General features: G+C 45.6%; 1 protein-coding gene across 3 annotated transcripts in view; it reads left to right on the forward strand.

The window, feature by feature from the left end:
* Positions 1-20805: 20805 nt before the first annotated feature.
* Positions 20806-23495, forward strand: part of TGFBRAP1 (transforming growth factor beta receptor associated protein 1) — a 66888-nt gene continuing 64198 nt past the window's right edge. Inside the window, exon 1 of one of the 3 annotated variants that reach the window (XM_038385004.2) lies at positions 20806-21089. The gene's annotated coding sequence lies outside the window, so the exon portion shown is untranslated. The remainder of the gene's footprint in view (positions 21090-23495) is intronic. The other 2 variants (XM_038384995.2, XR_006280426.1) reach the window with 2 other exon arrangements.

Below are 23495 nucleotides of genomic sequence, written 5' to 3' on the forward strand. Positions count from 1 at the left end.
ACATCCTGTTCGCTTTTTTGACTACCGCTGCACATGCGTGGACAGTTCAGAGAACTATCCACTATGACTCCAAGATCTCTTTCCTGATTAGTTGTAGCTAAATTAATCCTCATCATATTGTATGTATAGTTGGGGTTATTTTTTCCAATGTGCATTACTTTACATTTATCCACATTAAATTTCATTTGCCATTTTGTTGCCCAATCACTTAATTTTGTGAGATCTTTTTGAAGTTCTTCACAGTCTGCTTTGGTCTTAACTATCTTGAGCAGTTTAGTATCATCTGCAAACTTTGCCACCTCATGGTTTAACCCTTTCTCCAGGACATTTATGATTAAGTTTAATAGGATTGGTCCTAGGACTGACCCTTGGGGAACACCACTAGTTACCCCTCTCCATTCTGAGAATTTACCATTTATTCCTACCCTTGGTTCCCTGTCTTTTAACCAGTTCTCAATGCATGAAAGGATCTTCCCTCTTATCCCATGACAACTTAATTTACTTGTAATAAGATCCTTTGGTGAGGGCTCTAGTCAAAGGCTTTCCAGAAATCTAAGTAGACTATGTCCACTGGATCCCCCTTGTCCAAATGTTTGTTGACCCCTTCAAAGAAACTCTAATAGATTAGTAAGACATGATTTCCCTTTACAGAAACCATGTTGACTTTTGGGCAACAATTTTTGTTCTTTTATGTGTCTGACAATTTTATTCTTTACTATTGTCTCAACTAATTTGCCCGATACTGACGTTAGACTAACCGGTCTGTAATTGCCAAGATCACCTCAAGAGCCCTTTTTAAATACTGGCGTTACATTAGCTATCTTCCAGTCATTGGGTAGAGAAGCTGATTTAAAGGACAGGTTACAAACCATAGTTAATAGCTCTGCAATTTCACATTTGAGTTCCTTCAGAACTCTTGGGTGAATGCCATCTGGTTCTGGTGACTTGTTACTGTTAAGTTTCTCAATTAATTCCAAAACCTCCTCTAGTGACACTTCAATCAGTGACAATTCCTCAGGTTTGTCACCTACAAAGGATGGCTCAGGTTTGGGAATCTCCCTAACATCCTCAGCCATGAAGACTGAAGCAAAGAATTCATTTAGTTTCTCTGCAATGACTTGATCGTCTTTAAGTGCTGCTTTTGTATCTCGATCGTCCAGGGGCCCCACTGGTTGTTTAGCAGGCTTCCTGCTTCTGATGTACTTAAAAAACATTTTGTTATTACCTTTTGAGGCAGCAGCACAGACAGCTGCAGCGGCACAGGAGCCAGCAAACAGAGCTGTAAACAGGGGAGTTTCCGAGGGAGTTCTGTTGGAGGAGAAGGATTTAGGTGGGAAGGCTAGGACAGGATACAGAGGCAGCAGTGGGAGTGACCCATGTAGTAGAAGACACAATGGATTTGGAAGCTGTGGTATGTACATGATCCTGGAGGGGGGACCTGTTTTGTCTGCATGAAATGCTGCCTGATAGGGCTGATGGAGGAAAAGATCCAAGAATTGGAGATGCAGGTGGAAAGTCTGGTTGAGTTTAGGAAGGGGTTTGAGCAGATTATGAAGCAAAGACATGAGGTTTCTGAAGGGAAAAGCTCAGACTTCCAGATGGAAGCAGGACTCAGGAATTCTGAGGGGAGACTGGGTGAGGAAAGTGATCAGTGGAAGCATGTGACTAAAAGAACCAGGCAGAGGAAAAGACGGGCTAGTGAAGGAGAAATAGAGCTTAGGAACAGGTTTGCAGAGTTGGAAAATGAAGAAGGGGCTCAGCAGGTAGTCACTGACTGTGGAAGGGCAAGGAAGAATAGAAGAGCGGCTAGTCCTATAGGAAAAGGGGAAGAGTCAATGGAGACTACACCAAATATGAGCCCCAGGAGGATACAGGATGGGTTGGATGAAGAGGATTACAAGGGAGAATAGGAATGGAAAGAACTTGCAGCCAGAGGGAAAAGGGGATAGACTGGAGAATAGCACCATCACCAGGAAAAGACAGGTCTATGTGATCGGGGACTCTTTACTGAGAAGAATGGACAGGCCTGTAACCAGAGCTGATCCAGAGAATAGAAGGGTATGCTGTCTACCAGGTGCTAAGATACGGGATGTAGATCTGAGGTTGAAAAGGATCCTAAAGGGAGCAGGAAAGAATCCCCTAATTATCCTTCATGTGGGAACAAATGATATGGCTAGATTCTCACTGGAAAGTATTAAGGGAGACTATGCTAGGCTGGGGAAGATGCTTAAGGAAATTGAGGCTCAGGTGATCTTTAGTGGGATCCTTCCTGTTCTTAGAGAAGGGCAACAAAGGTGTGACAAGATTATGACTGTCAAGAGATGGCTTAGGCAGTGGTGCTATAAGGAGGGCTTTGGGATGTATGGCCACTGGGAGGCATTCACAGACAGAGGACACTTCTCTCGGGATGGACTTCATCTGAGTAGGGAAGGAAAGAGACTTCTAGGATCAAGGCTGGCATAACTGATAAAGAGAGCTTTAAACTAGGAATTAGGGGGAGATGGTTGGGAGATGTCCAGGTAATCTCCATGCCAGATTTTAGCATTGAGAGGGAAGAAGACGAAGTAAGAAAGGATACAGCCATGGGTAGGAGAATGTATATAAGGAGCGAGGGCAGTGTGGATACTAGTCTAATAGGTTATACTGGCTGTAGAATGACTGTGCCTAATAGGGTACAAAATGTGAGCGAGGCCAAACAGCAAAAATTAAGATGTTTGTACACCAATGCGAGGAGCCTAGGTAACAAAATGGAGGAACTAGAGCTACTGGTGCAGGAAGTGAAACCAGATATTATAGGGATAACAGAAACATGGTGGAATAGTAGTCATGACTGGACTACAGGTATTGAAGGGTATGTGCTGTTTAGGAAAGACAGAAACAAAGGTAAAGGTGGTGGAGTAGCATTGTATATCAATGATGAGGTAGATTGTAAAGAAATAAGAAGCAATGCAATGGATAAGACAGAGTCCGTCTGGGCAAAAATTACATTGGGGAAGATAACTAGTAAAGCCTCTCCTATGATACTGCTTGGGGTGTGCTATAGACCTCCGGGATCTAATTTGGATATGGATAGAGCCCTTTTTAATGTTTTTAATAAAGTAAATACTAATGAAAACTGCGTGATCATGGGAGACTTTAACTTCCCAGATATAGACTGGAGGACCAGTGCTAGTAATAATAATAGGGCTCAGATTTTCCTAGATGCGATAGCTGATGGATTCCTTCATCAAGTAGTTGCTGAACCGACTAGAGGGGATGCCATTTTAGATTTAATTTTGGTGAGTAGCGAGGACCTCATAGAAGAAATGGTTGTAGGGGACAATCTTGGCTCAAGTGATCATGAGCTAATTCAGTTCAAACTAAATGGAAGGATTAACAAAAATAAATCTGCAAATAGAGTTTTTGATTTCAAAAGGGCTGACTTTCAAAAATTAAGGAAATTAGTTAGGGAAATGGATTTGACTGAAGAACTTATGGAGCTAAAGGTAGAGGAGGCCTGGGATTACTTTAAATCAAAGCTGCAGAAGCTATCGGAAGCCTGTATCCCAAGAAAGGGGAAAAAATTCATAGGAAGGAGTTGTAGACCAAGCTGGATGAGCAAGCATCTTAGAGAGCTGATTAAGAAGAAGCAGAAAGCATACAGGGAGTAGAAGATGGGAGGGATCAGCAAGGAAAGCTACCTAATTGAGGTCAGAACATGTAGGGATAAAGTGAGACAGGCTAAAAGTCGAGTAGAGTTGGACCTTGCAAAGGGAATTAAAACCAATACTAAAAGGTTCTATAGCCATATAAATAAGAAGAAAACTAAGAAAGAAGAAGTGGGGCTGCTAAACACTGAGGATGGAGTGGAGGTTAAGGATAATCTAGGCATGGCCCAATATCTAAACAAATACTTTGCCTCAGTCTTTAATAAGGCTAAAGAGGATCTTAGGGATAATGGTAGCATGACAAATGGGAATGAGGATATGGAGGTAGATATTACCATATCTGAGGTAGAAGCGAAACTCAAACAGCTTAATGGGACTAAATCGGGGGACCCAGATAACCAAGAATATTAAAGGAATTGGCACCTGAAATTGCAAGCCCATTAGCAAGAATTTTTAATGAATCTGTAAACTCAGGAGTAGTACCGAATGATTGGAGAATTGCTAATATAGTTCCTATTTTTAAGAAAGGAAAAAAAAGTGATCCGGGTAACTACAGGCCAGTTAGTTTGACGTCTGTAGTATGCAAGGTCCTGGAAAAAATTTTGAAGGAGAAATTAGTTAAGGACATTGAAGTCAATGGTAAATGGGACAAAATACAACATGGTTCTACAAAAGGTAGATCGTGCCAAACCAAACTAATCTCCTTTTTTGAAAAAGTAACAGATTTTTTAGATAAAGGAAATGCAGTGGATCTAATTTACCTAGATTTCAGTAAGGCATTTGATACCGTGCCACATGGGGAATTATTAGTTAAATTGGAGAAGATGGGGATCAATATGAACAGCAAAAGGTGGATAAGGAATTGGTTAAAGGGGAGACTGCAACAGGTCCTACTGAAAGGCGAACTGTCAGGTTGGAGGGAGGTTACCAGTGGAGTTCCTCAGGGATCGGTTTTGGGACCAATCTTATTTAATCTTTTTATTACTGACCTTGGCACAAAAAGTGGGAGTGTGCTAATAAAGTTTGCAGATGATACAAAGCTGGGAGGTATTGCCAATTCAGAGAAGGATCGGGATATTATACAGGAGGATCTGGATGACCTTGTAAACTAGCGTAATAGTAATAGGATGAAATTTAATAGTGAGAAGTGTAAGGTTATGCATTTAGGGATTAATAACAAGAATTTTAGTTATAAGTTGGGGACGCATCAATTAGAAGTAACGGAAGAGGAGAAGGACCTTGGAGTATTGGTTGATCATAGGATGACTATGAGCTGCCAATGTGATATGGCTGTGAAAAAAGCTAATGCGGTTTTGGGATGCATCAGGAGAGGTATTTCCAGTAGGGATAAGGAGGTTTTAGTACCATTATACAAGGCCATTATACTGGTGAGACCTCACCTAGAATACTGTGTGCAGTTCTGGTCTCCCATATTTAAAAAGGATGAATTCAAACTGGAGCAGGTACAGAGAAGGGCTACTAGGATGATCCGAGGAATGGAAAACTTGTCTTATGAAAGGAGACTTAAGGAGCTTGGCTTGTTTAGCCTAACTAAAAGAAGGTTGAGGGGAGATCTGATTGCTCTCTATAAATATATCAGAGGGATAAATACAGGAGAGGGAGAGGAATTATTTCAGCTCAGCACCAATGTGGACACAAGAACAAATGGGTATAAACTGGCCACCAGGAAGTTTAGACTTGAAATCAGATGAAGGTTTTTAACCATCAGAGGAGTGAAGTTTTGGAATAGCCTTCCAAGGGAAGCAGTGGGGGCAAAAGATCTATCTGGTTTTAAGATTCTACTTGATAAGTTTATGGAGGAGATGGTATGATGGGATAATGTGATTTTGGTAAGTAATTGATCTTTAAATATTCAGGGTGAATAGGACTAATCCCCTGAGATGGGATATTAGATGGATGGGATCTGAGTTACCCAGGAAAGAATTTTCTGTAGTATCTGGCTGGTGAATCTTGCCCATATGCTCAGGGTTTAGCTGATCGCCATATTTGGGGTCGGGAAGGAATTTTCCTCGAGGGCAGATTGGAGAGGCCCTGGAGGTTTTTCGCCTTCCTCTGTAGTATGGGGCATGGTTGACTTGAGGGAGGCTTCTCTGCTCCTTGAAGTCTTTAAACCATGATTTAAGGACTTCAATAGCTCAGACATAGGTGAGATTTTTCGTAGGAGTGGGTGGGTGAGATGCTGTGGCCTGCGCTGTGCAGGAGGTCGGACTAGATGATCAGAATGGTCCCTTCTGACTTTAGTATCTATGAATCTATGAATCTAAAACTATTAGAGCTTCCCCTGGAATAGTGCTTGGGGTGTGCTATAGACTGCCAGGATCTAATTTGGATATGGATAGAGCCCTTTTTAATGTTTTTAATAAAGTAAATAATAATGGAAACTGCATGATCATGGGAGACTTTAACTTCCCAGATATAGACTGGAGGACGAGTACTAGTAATAATAATAGGGCTCAGATTTTCCTAGATGTGTTAGCTGATGGATTCCTTCATCAAGTAGTTGCTGAACCGATGAGAGGGGATGCCATTTTAGATTTGTTTTTGGTGAGTAGTGAGGACCTCATAGGGTATGTCTACACTACGAAATTAGGTCGAATTTATAGAAGTCGGTTTTGTAGAAAGCATTTTTATACAGTCGAGTGTGTGTGTCCCCACACAAATGCTCTAAGTCCATGTAGTCGGCGGACTGTGTCCACAGTACCGAGGCAACAGTCGACTTCCAGAGCTTTGCACTGTGGGTAGCTATCCAACAGTTCCCGCAGTCTCCACCGCCCATTTGAATTCTGGGTAGAAATCCCAGTGCCTGATGGGGCTAAAACATTGTCGCGGGTGGTTCTGGGTACATATTGTCAGGCACCTGTTCCCTCCCTCCCTCCCTCCCTCCCTCCATAAAAGCAAGGGCAAACAATCGTTTTGCGTCTTTTTTCTTGAGTTACCTGTGCAGACGCCATACCACGGCAAGCATGGAGCCCACTCAGCTAACTGTCACTGTATGTCTCCTGGGTGCTGTCAGACATGGTACTGCATTGCTTCACAGCAGCAGTCTATTGCCTTTTGGCAGCAGTCAGTGCAGTATGACTGGTAGCCATCGTCGACGTAGTCCTGGGTGCTCTTTTAACTCAGAGTGACTCAGCCAGGTCATTTCCCTTGTTACATCTCATGGCGATTGAGTCCTACCAGCAGTGCACTGTCTTTTAATCTGCAGCTAGCAGAAGACGATGGCCAGTAGTCATACTGCACCGTCTTCTGCCGAGCACCCAGGAGGTGATGATGGCTAGTGGTCGTACTGCACAGTCTGCTGCCAGCATGATGTATAAAGATAGATGAAGTGGCTCAAAACAAGAAATAGACCAGATTTGTTTTGTATTCATTTTCTCCTCCCTCCCACCCTCCCTCTGTGAAATCAATGGCCTGCTAAACCCAGTTTTGAGTTCTGTCCTTGAGGTTTTGAGTTCTATCCTTGAGGCGGCCATTCAGTTTCTCGCAAAGCCACTCCCATAGTTGATTTCAATTCCCTGTAAGCCAACCCTGTAAGCCATGTCATCAGTCACCCCTCCCTCCATCAGGGCAACAGCAGACAATCGTTCCGCGCCTTTTTTCTGTGCAGACGCCATACAAGCATGGAGCCCGCTCAGATCACTTTGGCAATTAGGAGCACATTAAACACCACAGGCATTATCCAGCAGTGTATGCAGCACCAGAACCTGGCAAAGCGAAACCGGGTGAGTAGGCGACATCAGCGCGGTGACGAGAGTGATGAGGACATGGACACAGACTTCGCTCAAAGCATGGGCCCTGCCAATGTGGGCATCATGGTGCTAATGGGGCAGGTTCATGCTGTGGAACGCCGATTCTGGGCTCGGGAAACAAGCACAGACTGGTGGGACCGCATAGTATTGCAGGTCTAGGATGATTCCCAGTGACTGCAAAACTTTTGCATGCGTAAGGGCACTTTCATGGAACTCTGTGACTTGCTTTCCCTGCCCTGAGGCGCAAGAATACCAAGATGAGAGCAGCCCTCACAGTTGACAAGTGAGTGGCAATAGCCCTGTGGAAGCTTGCAACACCAGACAGCTACCAGTCAGTTGGGAATCAATTTGGAGTGGACAAATCTACTGTGGGGCTGTTGTGATGCAAATAGCCAAAGCAATCAAAGATCTGCTGATATCAAGGGTAGTGACCCTGGGAAATGTGCAGGTCATAGTGGATGGCTTTGCTGCAATGGGATTCTCTAACTGTGGTGGGGCCAGAGACGAAACCAATATCCCTATCTTGGCACCGGAGCACCAAGCTAGCGAGTACATAAACCGCAAGGGGTACTTTTCAATAGTGCTGCAAGCACTCGTGGATCACAAGGGACGTTTCACCAGCATCAACGTGGGATGGCCGGGAAAGGTACATGACACTCGCATCTTCAGGAACTCTGGTCTGTTTCAAAATCTGCAGGAAGGGACTTTCTTCCCAGACCAGAAAATAACCATTGGGGATGTTGAAATGCCTATAGTTATCCTTGGGGATCCAGCCTACCCCTTAATGCCATGGCTTATGAAGCGATACATAGGCAGCCTGGAGAGTAGTCAGGAGCTGTTCAACTACAGGCTGAGCAAGTGCAGAATGGTGGTAGAATGTGCATTTGGACGTTTAAAAGCACGCTGGCGCAGTTTACTGACTCTGTTATACCTCAGCAAAACCAATATTCCCACTGTTATTACTGCTTGCTGTGCGCTCCACAATATCTGTGAGAGTAAGGGGGAGACATTTATGGCGGGGTGGGAGGTTGAGGCAAATCGCCTGGCTGCTGGTTATGCACAGCCAGACACCAGGGCAATTAGAAGAGCACAGGAGGGTGCGGTGTGCATCAGAAAAGCTTTGAAAACCAGTTTCATGACTGGCCAGGCTACGGTGTGAAAGTTCTGTTTGTTTCTCCTTGTTGAATCCCCCACCCCTTGGTTCACTCTACTTCCCTGTAAGCTAACCACTCTCCCCACCTCCCTTCGATCACTGCTTACAGAGGCAATAAAGTTATTGTTGCTACACATTCATGCATTCTTTATTAATTCATCACACAAATAGGGGGATAATTACCAAGGTAGCCCAGGAGGGGTGGTGGAGGAGGGAAGGACAAGGCCACACAGCACTTTAAAAGTTTAAAACGTATTGAATGCCAGCCTTCTGTTACTTGGGCAATCCTCTGGGGTGCTGAGGATAATCCTGAGGATAATACAGAGAGATAAAGAATGGATGTTGTTTGAACGCCAGCAAACACACACTGCAATGCTTTATTCTTCAATGATTCCCGAGTACGTGCTACTGGCCTGGAGTGGTAAACTGTCCTACCATGGTGGATGGAATAAGGCTGCCCTCCCTGGAAACGTTTTGCAAAGGCTTTGGGAGTATATCCAGGAAAGCCACAAATGCCAGGGCAAATTAATCATTAAACATGCTGGCTTTTAAACCTTGTATAGTATTTTAAAAGGTACACTCACCAGAGGTCCCTTCTCCGCCTGGTGGGTCCGGGTGGCAGCCTTGGGTGGGTTCGGGGAGTACTGGCTTCAGGTCCAGGGTGAGAAACAGTTTCTGGCTGTCAGAAAAACCGGTTTCTCCACTTGTTTGCTGTGAGCTATCTACAACCTGCTCATCATCATCTTCCTCGTCCCCAAAAACTGCTTCCGTGTTGCCTCCATCTCCATTGAAGGAGTCAAACAACACAGCTGGGGTAGTGGTGTCTGAACCCCCTAAAATGGCATGCAGCTCATCATAGAAGCGGCACGTTTGGGGCTCTGACCCGGAGCGGCCATTGGTGTCTCTGGTTTTCTGGTAGGCTTGCCTCAGCTCCTTAAGTTTCACGTGGCACTGCTTCAGGTCCCTGTTATGGCCTCTGTCCTTCATGCCCTGGGAGATTTTCACAAATGTTTTGGCATTTCGAAAACTGGAACGTAGTTCTGATAGCACGGATTCCTCTCCCCATACAGCGATCAGATCCCGTACCTCCCGTTCGGTCCATGCTGGAGCTATTTTGCGATTCTGGGATTCCATCATGGTCACCTCTGCTGATGAACTCTGCATGGTCACCTCTGCTGATGAGCTCTGCATGGTCACCTGCAGCTTGCCACACTGGCCAATCAGGAAATTGAAATTCAAAAGTTCGCGGGCCTTTTCCTGTCTATCTGGTCAGTGCATCTGAGTTGAGAGTGCTGTCCAGAGCGGTCACAATGGAGCACTCTGGGATAGCTCCCGGAGGCCAATACCATCTAATTGCGTCCACAGTACCCCAAATTTGACCCAGCAAAACCAATTTCAGCGCTAATCCCCTTGTTGGGGGTGGAGTAAGAAATCGATTTTAAGAGCCCTTTAAGTAAAAAAAAAGGGCTTCGTCATGTGGACGGGTGCACGGTTACATCGATTTAACGCTGCTAAATTTGACCTCAACGCCTAGTGGAGACCAGGGCTATAAGTGCTCATTTTGTATCTCGATTGTCCAGGGGCCCCACTGGCTGTTTAGCAGGCTTTCTGCTTCTGATGTACTTAAAAAACATTTTGTTATTATCTTTTGAGTTTTTGACTAGCTGTTCTTCAAACTCCTTTTTGGTTTTTCTTATTACATTTTAACACTTAATTTGGCAGTGTTTATGCTCCTTTCTATTTACCTCAGAAGGATTTGAGTTCCACTTTTAAAAAGATGCCTTTTTATCTCTCACTGCTTCTTTTACATGGGTGTTAAGCCACGGTGTCTCTTTTTTAGTTCTTTTACTGTGTTTTTAATTTGGGGTATACATTTAAGTTGGGCCTCTATTATAATGGCTTTGAAAAGTGCCCATGCAGCTTGCAGGGATTTCACTGTAGTCACTGTACCTTTTAATTTCTGTTTAACTAACCTCCTCATTTTTGCATAGTTCCCCTTTCTGAAATTAAATGCCACAGTGTTGGGCTGCTGAGGTGTTCTTCCCACCACAGGAACGTTAAATATTATGGTCACTATTTCCAAGCGGTCCTGTTATAGTTTCCTCTTGGACCAGATCCTGCGCTCCACTCAGGACTAAATCGAGAATTGCCTCTCCTCTTGTGGGTTCCTGTACCAGCTGCTCCAAGAAGCAGTCATTTAAAGTATTGAAAAATTTTCTCTCTGCATTTTGTTGTGAGGTGACATGTACCCAGTCAATATGGGGATAATTGAAATCTCCTACTATTATTGAGTTCTTTATTTTGATAGCCTCTCTAATCTCCCTTAGCATTTCATCGTCACTATCACTGTCCTGGTCAGGTGGTTGATAATAGATCCGTGCTGTTATATTCTTATTAGAGCATGGAATTACTATCCATAGAGATTCTATGGAACATGTGGATTCATTTAAGATATTTACTTCATTTGATTCTACATTTTCTTTCATATATAATGCCACTCTCCCCCCGCCCTCCCCTCCCGACCTGTTCTGTCCTTGCAATATATTTTGTACCCCGGAATGATTGTGTCTCATTGATTGTCCTCACTCCACCAAGTTTCTGTGATGCCTATTATATCAATATCCTCCTTTAACACGAGGCACTCTAGTTCACCCATCTTATTATTTAGACTTCTAGCATTTGTGTACAAGCACTTTAAAAACTTGTCTCTGTTTATCTGTCTGCCCTTTTCTGATGTGTCAGATTCTTTATGTGAATGTTTCTTATCTGATCTGGACCATACTTTATCCTCTTCCATCCTCTCCTCCTGACTAAAACCTAGAGAATCTCTATCAGTAGACTCTCCTCTAAGAGAAGTCTCTGTCCGATCCATGTGCTCCTCTGCAGCAATCAGCTTTCCCCCATCTCTTAGTTTAAAAACTGCTCTGCAACCTGTGCCTGACTGAATGGGAGAGGCTAGGGGTCAGCCAGGGTCTACATGGGGGAGGCTCCCCAACTCTCTCAATATCCCTCCCACCCCCAAACAAACCTGTTCCATACTTCTCCCACTCACACCCAACAACCCTCCAGTTTCACACCCAGGCTCCTTCCCAGCACTTACCTTCCTCTCCCTCAGTTCCTCCATTACCCCCGACTCCCCCAAGCCTTTGCACTGCTTCTGAGGGATATGGGAAATGTTTCTGTACTGTAGTTTAAGTTAATTATTACTCAAAGTTCTAAAGTATCAAAGTATTAATATGCCTAATAATCTATTTGTCAAAAAATGTTTCCTGAATTTTTTTGTTTCCTGTATTGTTACAGACATACTTGCTGACGGGTATTTTGAAATAAATTATCAAAATAATTGAAACTGGCATGATTACATTGTATTATTTTGACAAATAATATATTGTGCACAGTATTTTTAATTTTTCAGTGCAGAATTCTCCCAGGAGTAAACTACACTGCATAAAAGATATTCTGTGTCTGTTGTCATTTACAGTAGAACCTCAGAGTTACAAACAACAGAGTTTCGAACTGACTGGTCAACCACGCAGCTCGCTTGGAACTGGAAGTACGCAAACAGCAGAGACCAAAAAAAACCCAAATTCTGTGCTGAACAGTACTGAGTTAAATGTAAACTAGTAAAAAATAGTTTAAAAAAAGATTTAACAAAGTAAAGAAACTGTTTCTGTGCTTGCTTCATTTAAATTAAGATGGTTAAAAGCAACGTTTTTCTTCTGCATAGTAAAGTTTTAAAGCTATATGAAGTCAGTGTTCAGTTGTAAACTTTTGAAAGAACAACCATAACATTTTGTTCAGAGTTACGAACATTTCAGTGTTAGGAACAACCTCCATTCCTGAGGTGTTTATAATTCTGAGGTTCTACTGTACAAACAATTTAACAGGTCTAACACCATGTATCCAGCAGAGGGCAGTGGTGTACATAACACACACAAAAAGAATAAAAGCCCAATTCTCATGCTACAGTGCTAACATCTTGGACAAGATAATAATTATCCCAGGGACTTGTTTTACTGGTTACTGGTGTCTGACCATTATGGACTCATCCAGTCATTTCTAAAACTGTCTAGCAGCCCATGTTACCACTGTAGCTGAACGGAAATCTTGTGTATGTTCTTTAGGTCAACGAATCCATCTTTATATTGTAAAGCATCATGCTCATCTTTGGTATTATATAAACAATAATAAATGAGATAGAAGTGATTCCTTCTTTGCAGTTGCATCCATGACCATTTTAAGATCTTAATTCTAACACTTATGCATGCACTTAACTTTATTACTGTGAGCAGTCTCATTTAAATCAGTGGAATTATAGTAACAAAATGAAGCACCTGCATAAATGTTTGCAGAATCAGGGTCTAAAAAGGACATATACCATTTACTTACTAAGTAGTTGTTACTTATAAGCTGCTCAGAAAAAAAATACCAAATAACTTTCACTGTATTTATAACCATTTTAAATAAGTTTGCCGTGTTTTATCAAACCTTAAGATACCATATTCTTTTAAGTCACTATTTGTATTTCTCCTACCTACAGCAGTTTAAACATATTTCTTTAAAATCAAACCAACCTTTCCATTCATTTGCCAAAGTACCTTCGGTTCCTAGTGTAAAAAAGTTTAAACTTCAGAGTATTTTAATATATTAAAAAACAAAATAAAGAATAGTGTAGACCCATTAGTTCCTTTCAATTTATGTTACCATTTATCTTAATACTTCTCTATGAATCACAAATTATATTTTTACATGTTTGGTAACTCATATTGTTGTACATGCATGCGACAATCGTGCATTGCAGTAGGGCTTCTCAACATATGGATCTCAACCCCTTTTCCCTTTCCAAATAGCTAAATGGGAGAGGACTTTCCTGGCTAATCTCAACTAGTTGGGCGTGTGGGGATAGAGGTCCTGATATGAAAAATGGAAATTTGGTTATGGAGAAGGTAAGGACATGTTCCTGATAAGGAACTTATCTCCTCTAGCTATGGAGGAACAAGTCTGTCACACAAACATGCTCAAAAATGTACAGATAGCGGGAGGGTACAGTTTTCTGTCCTCTAACATTTGGGAAATAAAGTGGACTCAAGCTGAATTCTCAGGCCTAATATATGTAGTGAATGAACATCTTAAGCACAAAGGTACAATGCACAATGGGGAAGAACATATACAGGAATACTTCATCATAATGTATCAAGTAGTCCATAGACAGCAATAATACAGCCACTGGTATGCCTACTTGCATAGCAAAACCTACAAAACCAATAATTGTGTGGTGAAGAGTTATTTTTCAGTTTATATAACTATGTTAAATGTTGCTGTTTAATATAATTGTATTCTGGCCAGGCTGGCAATCAAAACAGCGAAATGTGCTGCCTATTTTAAGTTTAGTCCTGACTGGGGCTGTACCTCATGTCATTTTCAAGCAGCCTTTTCTGGCCAATCCAGAAGTGCAGTTGATACACTCAGTAGGCAAGTGTAATTAGCTTTTATTCTGACTGTAAGGAAGGGTGGTCCCTACACCATATATATCTATATGGAAAAAACTAAAAATGGGTATGTGATGGGTACCCCCGGTGCCACCTAGAACTGGGGTACTACTGAGCCCACTTGACCCACCTGCTTGGGTTCCCTTTATATTGTACTGCTGTGACCAGCCTGCCAAGCCCTCTCCCAGGCTCCAGTCTGCACCTTCCCCAGCACAAATACAGGCAGGAACACACCCACCATGCAGATGATGTGATAAGCTCTGCCTGGGAAGGCTTCAGCTAAGGAACTTCCCAGCCACCTAGGCATGCACCCCCCTCTGGAGTGTAAACCCAAAATTATACCGTCTTGCGCTACACAGGGAACTGTACAGCGTAAGCTCATAAAATCTGCCCCCCCCAATACGGAGAGGAAATATACAACAGCTTTTTACGCCAAGTTAAAACTTCCACACTGGTTTGTGATAAAGCAAAAACAAATGTATTAACTACAAAAGATAGATTTTAAGTGATTATAAGGGATAGCAAACAGATCAAAACAGGTTACCTAGCAATTAAACAAAAACGCAATCTAAGATTAATATACTAAAGAGATTAGATATGAGTAGCAAATTTTCACCCTAAATGATGATTTAAGATGGCTGCAGGCTCTTAAAGGGCAAGCTTGCTTGCAGCTTAAAACTTCAGGTTTTCTGGCCTAGAAATCCCTCTAGCCTGGGTCCAGCCCTTCCCCTCAGTTCAGTCCTTGTTCCTCAGGTGTTTCCAGGAGTCTCTTTGGGTGGGGATTCAGTGAAGAACCACGATGATGTCACTCTCCTGCCTTAAATAGCTTTTGCATATGGTAGGAACCCCTTGTCTCTAAACTTGGTTCCTATGCCTTTCAATGGAAAAATACTGGTATTCCAAGATGGAGTCCAGTACCAGGTGATCTGGTCACATGCCCCTGAAGTGTCATAGCAGTTATGACTCTGAGGCTGTTTGTAGCATCCTCAAGAAGGCTCCCAGGTTGGGAGATAAACTTCTTCTAAGGCCTATTGTTTTCTCTAATGGCCCTTCCCAGTCAGCCATCTAGACTGATTGCATTCTGCCTAGTGGGCGTTCCCCAGGTGTAAACACATTTGTAATAGATGCATAGACAATATTCCTAACTTCAGATACCAAAATGATACATGCATACAAATAGGATAATCATATTCAGTAAATCATAACCGTTTCAATGATATCTCACATGTCCTATCTTGCATAAAATACCTTATAGTTATGCCATAATCATATTATAATAATATCTCTATGAAGAATATGGAGCGTAGTGTCACAGAGTACAACGAACAAAAAATAATTATAGTAAAATACTTTAGTCAGGTGTCAATAAACAAAAAAATTATATAGCTACACACAGGAGGTTTGTTATTGAAGTAAACAGGATCAGGAATTGGCTGATAAAAATGATAGCTCTGACTATTAACATTTGATGAGAGGCAATAACCAAAGAGGTTTGGCTGCTGTAAAATAAAATAATTGTGCATTGCTGTGAGTTAGTAATCCACTTATCCATTTAAAAACAAAATAGAGAACTAAAAATAATTACGTTTGTAAATTAACCATGTTGCCATTACAACATACAATTATAATGCCACAAGTACTTAATGCATTTTACAAAAGTAAGAAAAAGCAAAGGGAAATAAATTATGCATGTATATATATCAGTACTAAATACCCTAAAAAGAAATTGAACTTGGACTCTGAATGACTCAACATAAATTAATACTGCACAATCTACGTAACCACACTATTTTATCAACCTGCCCCATTCCCCAATTGTCTGTTATAGCCACTTGTCTTTCTCATTGTTTCCTTGCATTCCCTTTGTCTGTCCGTCTTCACCTGTTGTCTCTTGAGCTCTTTGGGGGCAGGAACTGTCTTTGGGATTGTGTTTGTACAGTGCCTAGTACACTGGAGTTCTCGTCGATGGCTGGGACTTCTGAAGTATAAATAAAATAATAATAATTAATTAATTAATTGGTATATCTTGTCTTAAATTAAGCCCTGATTCTGAAAGTGGACCTTTGCACCTGTATTGAGGTCCCATAATGTCACTTGTATTTCACTCCATTTCACTGACTTAAATAAGAACATAAGAACAGCCATACTGGGTCAGACCAAAGGTCCATCTAGCCCAGTATCCTGTCTTCCAATAGTGGCCAATGCTAGGTGCTTCAGACGGAATGAACAGAAAATGTAATCACTAAGTGATCCATCCCCTGTCAACCATTATCAGCTTCAGGCAAACACAGGCTAGAGACACCATCCCTGCCTAGCCTCCATTAATTTATCTAGTTTTTGAACGCTGTTATACTCTTGGCCTCCTTCAAAACATCCTTTGGCAAAGAGTTTCACAGGTTGACTGTGCATTGTGTGAAGTAATACCTCCTTCTTTGTTTTAAACCTGCTGCCCATTAATTTCATTTGATAACCCCTAATTCTTGTGTTATGAGAAGGAATAAATAACATTTCCTTATTTACTTTTTCCATACCAGTCATGATTTTATAGACCTCTATCACATCCCCTCTTAGTCGTCTCTCTTCCAAGCTGAAAAGTCCCAGTCTGATTAATCACTCCACATATGGAAGCTGTTCCATACCCCTGATAATTTTTGTTGCCCTTTTCCGTACCTTTTCTAATTGTAATATATCTTTTCTGAGATGGGACGACCACATCTGCACACAGTATTCAAGATGTGGGTGTACCACGGATTTATACAGAAGCAATATGATATTTTCTGTCTTATTATCCCTTATCCCTTTCTTAATGATTCCCAATATTCTGTTCGCTTTTTGTGACTGCTGCTGCACATTGAGTGGATGTTTTCAGAGAACTATCCATTATGACTCCAAGATCTCTCTCTTGAGTGGTGACAGCTAATTTAGATTTTATATGTATAGTTGGGATTATGTTTTCCAATGTGCATTATTTTGCATTTATCAACATTGAATTTCATCTGCCATTTTGTTGCCCATTCACCCAGTTTTGGAAGATCCCTTTTTAACTCTTTGCAATCTGCTTTGGACTTAAGTATCTTGGGTAGTTTTGTATCATCTGCAAATTTTGCCACCTCACTGTTTACTCCTTTTTCCAGATCATTTATGAATATGTTGAACAGTACCGGTCCCAGTTCAGACCCTTGAGGGACACCACTATTTACCTCTCTCCATTCTGAAAACTGGCCATTTATTCCTACTCTTTGTTTCCTGTTTTTTAACCAGTTACTGATCCATGAGAGAACCTTCTCACTTATCCCATGACAGTTTACTTTGTTTAAGAGCCTTTGGTGAGGGATTTTGTCAAAGGCTTTCTGAAAATCTAAGTACACTCTAGCCACTGGCTCACCTAGATCCACATGCTTGTTGACCTCCCTCAGAGAATTCTAGTAGATTGGTGAGGCATGATTTCCCTTTACAGAAACCATGTTGACTCTTCCTCAAGAAATCATGTTAATCTATGTGTCTGATAATTCTGTTCTTTACTATAGTTTCAACCAATTTGCCCAGTACTGAAATTAGATTTACCAGTCTGTAATTGCTGGGATCACCCTGGAGCCTTTTTAAAAAAATCATTGTCTCATTAGCTATCCTCTAGTCATCTAGTACAGAAGCTAAGTTAAATGATAGGTTACATACCACATTTAGTAGCTCTGCAATTTCACATTTGAGTTCCTTCTGAACTCTTGGGTGAATCCCATCTGGTTCTGGTAACTTATTACTGTTTATTTTAGTAATTTGTTCCAAAACCTCCTCTAATGACACCTCAATCTGAGACAGTTCCTCAGATTTGTCATCTAAAGAGTGGCTTAGGTTTGAGAATCTCCCTCACATGCTCAGCTATGGGGACCAATGCAAAGAATTCCATTTAGTTTCTCCACAATGGCCTTATCATCCTTGAGTGCTCCTTTAGCATCTGGATCGTCCAGTGGCTCCATTGGCTGTTTAGCAGGCTTCCTGCTTCTGAAATACTTACAATTTTTTTTGCAGTTACTTACAGTTACTTTTTTGGTCTTTGGCTAGCTGTTGTTCTAATTCTTTTCTGGCCTTCCTAATTATTCTTTTACACTTCACTTGCCAGAGTTTATGCTCCTTTCTATTTTCCTCAATAGGATTTAATTTCCACTTTTAAATGATGCCTTTTTGCCTCTGCTTTTTTTTACTTTGTTGTTTAGCCATGGTGGAACTTTTTTGGTCCTCTACGTTTTTTTAATTTGGGATATACACTTAAATTGAGCGTCTCTTATGGTGTCTTTAAAAAGTTTCCATGCAGCTTTCAGGGATTTAACTTTTGACACTGTACCTTTTAATTTTTGTTTAACTAACTTCCTAATTTTTCTGTAGTTCCCCCTTTCTGAAATTAAATGCTACAGTGGTGGGCTGCTTTGGTATGCTTGCTCCATACCCCCTCCCTCTGTCGCTTGCTCTCCCCCACCCTCATTCAATTTCACTGGGCTGGGGCAGGGGATTGGAGTGTGGGAGGGGGGTGAGGGCTCGGGGGTGGGGCCAGGGATGAGGGGTTTGGGGTATGGAAGAGGGCTCCAGGCTGGGGCTAGGGTGATCTGACAGCAAGTGTAAAAAATCGGGACAGGGGGTTGGGGGGGTAATAGGAGGCTATATAACAAAAAGACCCAAAAATTGGGACTGTCCCTATGAAATCAGAACATCTGGTCACCCTAGCTGGGGAAGTGGGTTGAGATGCAGGGAAGTTGAGGACTCTGGTTGGGGATGCAGGCTCTCAGGTGGAGCTGGGGATGAGGGGATTGGGGTGCAGGAGGAGGCTCTGGGCTGGGGCCGACAGGTTTGGAGTGCGGGCTCCAGCTGGGGGTGTGGGCTCTGGGGTGAGGCTGGGGATGAGGAGTTTGGGATGCGGGGGTGGGGGGGGGGCTCAGGCCTGGGGCAGAGAGTTGGAGTGTGTGGGGGGTGTCGGCTCTGGGAGGGAGTTAGGATGCAGGAGGGGACTCTGAGCTGGGGCAGGGGGTTGGCATATGGGAGGGGGTGTGGGGTCCCAGCGGAACTTACAGCGGCTCCCAGGAAGTGGCCGCCAGATCCCCACAGCCCCTTGGCAGATGGGAGGCCAGGGAGGCTCCATATGCTGCCCTCGCAATAGCAGGCGCCACCCCTGCAAGGCCCATTGGTCGCGATTCCCGGCCAATGGGATCTGCGGAGCCAGCCCTCGAGGTGGGAGCAGTGCATGGCACCTCCCTGGTCCCTCATGCGCTTAAGGGCCGCAAGGACCTGGTGGCTACTTTCAGGAGCGACACAGAGCCAGGGTAGGCAGGGAGCCTCAGGCCCCTGCTGCGCTGCCGACCGCACTTTTAATGGCCCGGTCGGCAATGCCGACTGGAGCCGCCAGGGTCCCGGCTGAAAACCGGATGCCTGGCAACCCTAGGTGAGGCATGGAAGAAATGAAGGGCCACATGCGGCCATAAATGGAGGGAACCGAGTGCGGGGGTTGTTGGTTGGCAAGAAGCAAGCCTCTGTGCGCAGGGTGTGACTTGCGCAGGACAGGTGAGTGCCTGGCCTGCCGGGGGAGTGGGGTGGGGTGGGGTGGGGAGGGGAGTGAAGCTGCGGGATGCCGGGGGAGTGGGGTGGGGAGGGGAGGGGAGTGAGGCTGCGGGATGCCGGGAGAGTGGGGTGGGGTGGGGTGGGGAGGGGAGTGAGGCTGCGGGATGCTGGGGGAGTGGGGTGGGGTGGGGTGGGGGGGGTGGGGCTGGGGATGCCGGGGAGAGTGGGTGGGGTGGGGTGGGGAGTGAGGCTGCGGGATGCCGGGGGAGTGGGGTGGGGTGGGGAGGGGGGCTGCGGGATGCCGGGGGAGTGGGGAGGGGAGGGGAGGGGGGCTGCGGGATGCCGGGGGAGTGGGGAGGGGAGGGGAGGGGGGCTGCGGGATGCCGGGGGAGTGGGGTGGGGTGGGGTGGGGAGGGGGGCTGCGGGATGCCGGGGGAGGGGGTGGGGAGGGGAGGGGGGCTGCGGGATGCCGGGGGAGTGGGGTGGGGGGGAGGGGGCTGCGGGATGCCGGGGGAGTGGGTGGGGTGAGGTGGGGAGGGGGGCTGCGGGATGCCGGGGGAGTGGGGTGGGGTGGGTGGGGGGGGGGCTGCGGGATGGGGGAGTGGGGTGGGGTGGGGAGGGGGGGCTGCGGGATGCCGGGGGAGTGGGGTGGGGAGGGGAGGGGGCTGGGGATGCCGGGGGAGTGGGGTGGGGAGGGGAGGGGGGCTGCGGGATGCCGGGGGAGTGGGGAGGGGCGGGGAGGGGGGCTGCGGGATGCCGGGGGAGTGGGGTGGGGTGGGGTGGGGAGGGGGGCTGCGGGATGCCGGGGGAGTGGGGTGGGGTGGGGAGGGGGGCTGCGGGATGCCGGGGGAGTGGGGTGGGGTGGGGTGGGGAGGGGGGCTGCGGGATGCCGGGGGTGGGGTGGGGGGGAGGGGGGGGGCGGCGGGATGCGGGGAGGGGGTGGGGGGGAGGGGGCTGCGGGATGCCGGGGGAGTGGGGTGGGGTGGGGAGGGGGGTGCGGGATGCCGGGGGAGTGGGGTGGGGAGGGGAGGGGAGGGGGGCTGCGGGATGCGGGGAGGGGGTGGGGGGGGGGAGGGGAGGGGGGTGCGGATGCCGGGGTGGGGTGGGAGGGGAGGGCGGGGGGGGGGGGGATGCGGGGGAGGGTGTGTTGAGTGTTGCCGGTGTGAGGGGAGCAGAGGACGGGGGGGGAGGGGCAGGTTGGCTGGGGCGGGGCTGCGGGCCGCGCTGCGCTCTCTCAGGCCACGCTGCCGTGGAAGTGAAGGGGGCGGCGCGTTTCCCCCGCTCCCCCGCGGCCTCACGCCCCGCCCTTCCCCCTCCGTCACCAGGCTCCGCGCCGGCGCCTCCCATGTGAGCGGAAGGAGCGCGGGAGCCGCCGCCGGAGGAGGCTGGGAGCCGGGGCGGGACGCAGGCGGAGACCCGCCGCCACCAGCGCGGCGCCGGCAGCGAAGCCGCCCTGGAGCCGGCGGTCCTGGCCCTGACAGCCCGGGTAAGCGCCGGCGCCGCCCCGCCGGGAGCCTGTTCCCGGCCGGGGCCGCGTGAACGCCTCGGGGCGGAGCTGCACCGGCCCCGGCCCCGGCCGGCCGGCCCCGTGTGCAGGGCGGCGCCGGGCCGAGGCGGGAAGGGGAGCCGGGCGTGGGCTGCGGGGGGACTTGCTGGAGCCATTTTGTGTGGCCGGAGCTGTTGGTCAGCGGGTGCCCGAGCCAGTGGGTGCAACTCGTGCCCGGGAGCCGCAGGGAAGCTGCTCTGCCCGGGGCGGGGCGGGTTTGCGCCTCCGCCTCGGCAGGGTGGGGTGGGCGCGACGGGGTAAAGACCGGAGAGCCGAGGTGGGGGCAGCGATAGCTTGCGTTGGACCGCTGGTGAGAGAGACATCCGCTGGTGTGGTGCTCTCGTCCGCTGCTGAGAGACACAAGCTTGAGCCCACGGGGCGATCTTCCCTGGGGCTGGGACCGGTGCTCCCAGCCGCCCAGCGGAACGATTAGCCCCTATGGCAAGGGACCATTCAAGGCAGAGTGACCCCTTAACATCTCTGCGGTCCTAGCACAAAAAGGGGAGTTAGTGGGTTGTAGGTTGTTGTAATAAGCCATAAATCCTGTGTGTCGATGCAATCCATGATTGTTAGTGTCTAGCAGAACTGTTAATTTAAGCTCTTAGGCTCCTCTTTTGAAAGGGTTTCCTTTGCGGGTAAGGACTCCTAGGGCAGTTAGAGAGCGATCACTTTGTGGAAAGTGTTCACCCACGGGGAACAGGGTGTTTTTGTTTGATCACCACATCTGCCTTGTGTGCCTAATATCTTAAGACAGGCAGGGCTACAACTACACAGCATACTACATTGTACTGACTAAACAATGTGGCAAAGCCTGAAGAGGGGGGCAGGCTTTCCATTGATATCTCCAGAATGTTCTTAATTTATATTTAAAGTCGGAATATTGTATTTTTTTATGTATGTTGAATGTAATGGAAACAATACTAATTACAATGGCATGTAGCTTATTTAGGGAGCACAATACTGATGTTCAGTAGGGAACAATTTTCCTTGGTATTTCTGAGAGCTGGAATCTGGCACTTACAAGGAACAGCACATTCCAGGGTACATATTCCAGGGCTATGTGCTTAAGACTCAACATGCTGCAAAACATTTAATCAGTTATACTTTTAAAAGATGGAGCATACAGATCGTACTTAAGTTGAAAAAATTTCTCTGCAACCTTACTCCTGTATAGCCCAATCACTTATTTTCTCTAGGTACTAGATCTATATTGCTAGAGAGCATCTTCCCCTGGACTTGCATGATTTGATTGTAGCACCTTGCGTTACAGGAAGATTGTATTTCTCTTTTAGTTACTTGAATATCTGTGTTTTATCCCCTTCATGCTAAAATTTTAAAAAATAATAGTCTTGGACAGGACCAGAATTGTATAGCTCTCCCACTGGCAGTCAGCATTTTTACCCTGGGCTACAGGAACTTTGAGTGAATATTGACAGCTTCAGGTGAGAAGGCCAGTCTCAAGTCTCTAGGGACTGGCTTTTCAGTCTAGGCTACGGGCTATTCTTCAGGTTTTTGGTTTGGCAGCCAACCTGTGTGCAATTCTTTTACTGTATATATTGTGAAAAGAAGAGGAGTACTTGTGGCACCTTAGAGACTAACAAATTTATTAGAGCATAAGCTTTCGTGAGCTACAGCTCACTTCATCGGCTCCTTTTGATGATATTGTGGGACAATGTGATTACATTGCCCTAGAGATTCACATTGTCATTTTTTAACACTGTGCTATTTCATTCTGAGGGTCTATTTTCATTGTTTAAAGTAATTTAAGCCCTATGTGAAGAGGCAATTCCAAAATAGCACAGATAAACTTTTCAGTTTGGGATTTAATTGGCAATTCCTGGAAAATGCTGTGTGTAAGATCATGTCACATTCCGTTACCTTTCAGCCTAGAGGAAAATTTGGCCAGGTTGATCTCATGGTGAGATTCTTAACCAGTATAGTTGCTCTTTTGGAATAGGCTCTCCTCTTTCATTCAGGTACACATTTATTTTGATCAATTTTAAATGATCTAGAAAGTACTGATTGTGAAGGCAGAGCAGCAAACAACATAGTCAAAAACAGCTTGGTAATGCTTCTACTTAACATCATTCTGTGTGTGACTGTTGTCACTGACAAGCCCACTGAGTTTTGAATCAGTTTCTTTTTTAAATGTGACTTGTATGGTTCTAGGTCTCAGAGTAAATCTGCAAAGCAATTAAACACCTATGGCTGGTCTGGGTCAGCTGGCTTGGGTTTGCAGGGTTTGGACTGTGGAGCTGGAAATGGCTAGTGGGGAGGGTCCCTGACTCCTAGAGCCTGAGCTCCAGCCCGAGTGCTAAGGTCTCCTCAGCAAGTTTTAGTCCTGCA

The sequence above is a fragment of the Dermochelys coriacea genome, chromosome 1 (genome assembly GCF_009764565.3).
Source record: "Dermochelys coriacea isolate rDerCor1 chromosome 1, rDerCor1.pri.v4, whole genome shotgun sequence".
Classification (NCBI taxonomy): Eukaryota; Metazoa; Chordata; order Testudines; family Dermochelyidae; genus Dermochelys; species Dermochelys coriacea.